We start from the raw sequence: 6,000 nt of genomic DNA, 5'->3' as shown, positions 1-6,000 counted from the left end.
GAGAAACATGCTGCTTAAGTTAGCAGAACAAACGAAGTAAAGAATGAGAAGAAACCTCAAGTAGAATGACTCAGACTATAAACTGAGGGCTTAGCAGGAAGGGAAACAGGCATGAACTTGAATTTAAGGAAAAAGAGATTTAAGCTGGATGTCAGGAAAGGATATCCAACTCAGAAGGTTATTGGGTTACAGTGCAGGCTGCCAAGGGAAATAGTTCAAGATACAGTTATCAGAGAATGTAACACTGGAACCAAACAGCATCAAGAGACACACAGCATTTCTGTATGGAGTGGATTCACCCTGATAATGCCAGTGGCCCAAATGAGACAGAGATGTGATTTTTCCTATTAAAACAAACAAACAAGCAAACAAACAAACAAAAAAAACCCACAGAGAATTCCTCTTACTCATTTCCAGTGAATTAAACCACATCAAACACCAAATGATGCGATGTGTCTGTCCTCAGACGGTGTGTGCTGTGCCCCAGTACTTCAAGGTTACAGTATTGACAGTGGATGCACGCACAGCCGTACTGGTAGGAGTGAAGCATTCTGTTTGCAAACAGCAGTAGGCTGGGGTGAAAGAGATTTCTGGTGCATGTGCCAGAAAACAGTGCCAGCTTCTGCTGCCATATGGCATGGGGACAAGCAGCAGGGTCAGCTTTTCGCAGTGTGTCGCTTGGTTTCGCTCCCAAGATTGATGAGCGTTAGCCAAGGAGATGTTCACATAGGCCTGCAAGGCAGTGCCACTAGCATGGCTGGCCTGTGTGCATTTTTAAAAAGAATAATGCTAAGGATGTATAACATGTTTTGGTAGGTTTTGTTCCACCAGATTTTTCCTTTTATTTGTAAGGGCTGAATAGTGACTTCTAAGGAAAAGTAGCTATAAAGTCCATTTGTATTCTGAAAAGAAAATAAAAATTATTAAATAAAGGATCATTTTATTCCAAGAATATCCACAGGAGACCAGTGTTGAAGAGGTTTATTTCAATGAAAGCTAAATCCATGTCATGACACTTCAGAACATTTGTAAAGATCAAGATGATACTATTGAACCAAGGACAGGAAGCACTGAAACTGCCATTCTCATCTCTAAATTCAGTGCATCAAGGCAAAATAAAATAAAATAAAAATTTTAAAAGTATATATATATGTATGCGTGTGTGGAGGGCAAAAGGACATTTCTCTTCAAGGATAAGTGCATCCCTTTAAAGTAAGGAACAAAGCAGAGGTAGAAGAAAAGGAAAAAGAAGATGAATGAGCTGTTGCCTCTTGAGGCTTTATTGCAGGACATTGAGATGAACTCCTCCAGCTGCAAGAAAAGGTGACAGCTAAGCTGCAAGAGCTGCTTCCTGAAAGTCTGGCTTATTGCTCATCGCTGCCCAAAGCAGCATGAAGCCAGTTTTCCAGCTGTGTCTCTAGCCACCCCAGGGCAGCACTGCTTCCAGAAAAGTGTCCAGATGTGACCACCACGCTGGTCCTTCAGGCAGGAGCACTGCTGGCTCCCATTGACCTTCCTCTGGCATGGGATCAGCTAATTTGGGCTTCTCTCAGCTGCTGAGCTGCTGATTGTCACAATGCTTGTAGGTACTTAATTATTTTGGAGAATTCTGCCAAACTGGTGGAAACCTGCCAACAGATTCAGACGTGGAGGGAGGAGTGGATGAGGAGTGGGGTGGTGACTGTGGGACTGAGAGAGAGGAACAGAGGTAAGATTTAATTAATGACATTCTGGTACCCCAACAATTGTTGTTTCCCCTGCTGCAAATGTAGGTAAGCAGTGGTACGCTGACAGCTCTGTGGGTGCAGGAGCCCTGTAGATGCTCCAGGTCACGTTGGATGGAGCCCTGGGCAGCCCGAGCTGGTGGGTGGCAGCCCTGCCCACAGCAGGGGAATGGAAATAAATGGGGTTTAAGGTCCCTTTGAACATAAGCCATATGATTCTATGAATGGACCTTCAAAGTTTTGCATCTGCTTGATTTCCTTAATGTTTCAGAAAAAGAGGAAAACCACATTCTTCTCCTCTCCCTCATTTCGGCAGCTGCACCCAACCTCTGCAATGGAAAAGAAAGCCCTGGGGCTTGAAAATAAATAATAAACGTAATAATAATGAAATAAATAATAAAAAGGATGTGTTAATGCACCTCTCCTGCTCTATTAGGTCTTTGTAAGACAGATCCCTTCTTTTAGCCACAGCTTCAACCAACACGATGGCTTTTTGCGTACAGCAAACTCTTCCCAGTCCATTTTGCTCCTCCATGTGCCCTCTCCATCGCTCTAAACATGGGCCATGTCTACTCCTTGTCATTTTCAGCACTTTCTCCATTGTGGTCGTCTTTGGAGTTGGGAAGCATCTCCAGGGAGAGCTCCCAATGAGGTGAGTGCTGGCTGCCTCTCTGCTGTGCACCAGCGCCCAGCCAAACAGCTTAACACAAAAGCTAAAAATTGTCTCTTGTCCATCGCATCCATTCAGACTGGTGGCTTTTTTCCCATGGTTTATTTGGAGAGTTCTGGTAACTTTGCTGCAAGGTAAAATTTTGTGTTGAGTTGGTGCTGGGATTTGGGCAAGTTGGAGAATTTCTGGATGCACAATCTCAAGGAGATTAGAGCTTTACTTGTACTATTCTCCCCCCTTTTGCTGCACGTCAGGACTTGCTCCACATCAGAGCTGCAGACAGCAGGTTAAAGCAATAGCAACGGTCACCTCTTCCTTAGCCCTGAAAGAAACTGCACAGGTCCAGTAAATTGAGTGTAAAACACCACATTCCACCTGAAACTCTCTGCGTGCTCCTACACTGCTCAGCCTCTCAGACCGTGAGCCACTGAAATCCCACAGGCTAGGAACCTGTGCTGGGCTGGCGGTGTGTCACGCTTTTGTGCTCTCCTTTTTAGCTCATCACTCTTTGCTTGGTATGTTCTTTTGATTTGTGAACTGCCGATCTCCAGGAATTTCAGTGCGACGTGGTTATTTGTGGTTTGGCTCTCTCCACCTAGCGTTTCATGTATATATACATCTACGCTCATCTCCATCCTAAGGCTGATGAGTTTTCAGCCCCTTTCTGGGTTTCTCTGTCTCCTGCAGGCAATGTCTGGCTGCTCACATACAGGCACACCACCATGCACTAAATTCTTCCAGAGGTCTTAGAAAATACCCACCTATGGCAATTATGAAGCCATCAACCTGAAGTTGCAGGCAGGAGCCTGCAAGTCTCCCTTCCAAATATAGCTGCCACAAGGGGTAAAAGGTTGACATTTTAATGGCAACCAGTGCGTATTTTACACAAATGAGGCTACTGAGCACATTAATGCTACTTAACTGGTCTGTTTTATGAGAAAGAGTAGTTTCTTCTGATGTGAAGAGAGTAGGATGTCCCCATCTGATCTGTTACAGACACACTTAGAAGGAAATAAAGCACCCAGGGGTATTTTCACAGTAACAAAAAAAACATTAAAGCGAAAAGTAAAGCACAGAAGCAATACTAAACTTCTCTGTTATGCACAAAGGATGGTAGTCTTTCTTCACTGATACGTAGAAAATTTGAACCCTACTGGAAAAATATCAACATTTTCTCCTCCTTGTTCAAAGAATTCTGCAGGAGGCCAGGAGAATAGGGATTAGGTCCACAGAGGGGAAATGGTTCTTAGAGAATTTTTTACAGCATGAAAAAGAATCTAGACCAAGACGCCTCCATGGTTGCAGTTTAATTCAGTGTTTCCTGGTCAAAAATGAGATATTTCATATTCTTAAGAAAGAAACTGGAACTGACAAATTCATTACTTAATCAGGCTAATCTAGTAAATTAAGAGGTAATTCTGAAGAAATAATGAAAACTCTCTGGTGGCATATTAATTATGACTTTCTTTTCAGCTATTAAGAAGGGAGGATTACGGATGTAGCCACGAATAAAAAGAGATCTATTTTCAGGGTCAGTGGATTTATCTTTTCACAGGCCTAACAGAAGAGAATAAATTGATTTCTCTCTGTGCAGGTGATTTGTGAAGTCTAGCACCAGAGATGTCTTTTTTTCTCTACATTGCATAATTAAACTGGATCTGTTTCAAAGTTCAGCATCTACCGAGATGCACACATATCAACATTTTTGAGCAAATATCTTACAACCCCTGAAAACATGCAACTCTGCATGCTAAAATCTTAACTTTCTAATTGCAATGCCAGTCATTAAATTTGCTACCTGAGAGTTTTGTGTCTCCTACCTAGAGTTGACATAAAGAGATGGCTGCCTGGGAGATATCAAGGAACACTGTGCCACCATAGTTTGACTGTGTGGCAATTGTTCACTAAAAAATACCAAACTCTATGGTGTATGAAGGGAAATAAAAGGAGAATTAACAAGGTGATTTATCTGCCTGGTGTGCACTATGTCTACATTTCAGGATGAGCAGCTGGACACAATCTAGATCCTATTTTCCCTATCCTCTTGTTACCCAAAGAGGAGAAACATGAGATCTGAACTGTACTTTGATGTAATGCTGTTAACCTGTTTTTGTTGTTATTTCCAATTTTCATTTCCCTGAACATAACAGAAACAAACAACAGGAGGTAAGTTTGACTTTTGAACCTGCCTCCCACTAAGAAAAACAAAAATGAAACCTTAAAAACCCCAAATCCCTCTACTTTCCAGCGAGCATTTAGTGATGACCACTGACTGCTGATCTGCTAGTAGTCTGCAGGCACCTGTATGCGACTGCATGCCTGGCACATGCTAAGGGCCAGGACAGAGGCAACGCACAGAGTAGCTGCATTCTCCAGTGCCCTGCAGAATTGTTGTGTTTGGTGGCTTTCTGTATCAGAGTGCAGAGAAGGACAGATGTGTCTCTCAGCTCAGATTTGGGCAAACCCACACCACCTGACTGAGGCACAGCCTGTGCTGGCTCTGTGCTCAGTAGCAGCTTTGGAATGGATACAGAAGGCTGGAAGAGCAGAGCATTCCTTCATCCTGTTTGCTAACAGCTACTTATCACTGGAGACACTTTGTGTTGGCCGGACACCTCAAAACGATGGTGACAGCACTGTGAATCCAACATTAACAATAAAATTAAACCCTCCTACACCACTTCAATGGAAATCTCTGCCTAGCCAGCACAGCTCTGCAGCAGCAGGGCTATAACTAGAGTGGTGTGCAGGCTCTGGGTTTCTAGTAACTACCTTTTGACACATTGCCCATTGAGTGGAAACAAATTAGGGAAGACATCTGGTTTGTCACCTGGGGGCAGGTGGTTGCAAGACGGAATCTGCATGGGAAACCAATTTTTTACACATAGTGATAGGATAAGGGTGAATGATTTTAACCTGAAGGAGGAGAGATTTAGATTAGATGTCAGGGGGAAGCTTTTCACTAAGGGGCTGTTGAGGCACTGGCATGGCTGCCCAGAGAGGTTGTGAATGTCCCATCCCTGGAAGTGTTCAAGGGCAGGCTGGATGGGGTCCTGGGCAGCCTGAGTTGGTGCATGTGGGGCAGCCCTGCCCGTGGTAGGGTGTTGGGAATATAGATGACCTTTAAGGTCCCTTCCAGCCCAAGTCATTCTACAATCCTATGGTTCTATGATACTATGATCTTCCATTATAGCCCTTTGGAAAGCAAGCAGCCTAAGGCACAGAGGCACCACATATTCTCAGTTTTGCTGAACATATGAAATGTTTAAATATAAATAAATTTTAGACATAAGGAAGAACTTTTTCTCTCAGAGAGTAGTCAGGCACTGGAATGGCTGCCCAGAGAGGTGGTGGAGTTGCCATCCCTGGCAGTGTTCAAGAGGCGTCTGGATGACGTTTTGCATGATATGGTTTAGTACTAGTGGTGGCAATGGTGATGAGGAGACGGTTGGACTAGATGATCTTATAGGTGGTTTTCAACCTTGTAAAAAGAAAGAGAAAGAAAGAAAAATAATCACATGCCAACTTGCTCTGAATCCTTCCTCTTATTACTGCAATGTTTTACTCACAAGATCACCCCACTCTCTTATTGCATTCAAAATTAAA

This window comes from Lagopus muta, chromosome 1, assembly GCF_023343835.1.
Source record: "Lagopus muta isolate bLagMut1 chromosome 1, bLagMut1 primary, whole genome shotgun sequence".
Lineage (NCBI taxonomy): Eukaryota > Metazoa > Chordata > Aves > Galliformes > Phasianidae > Lagopus > Lagopus muta.
The sequence above is the reverse complement of the archived record's forward strand: the minus strand, read 5'-3'. Positions refer to the sequence as shown.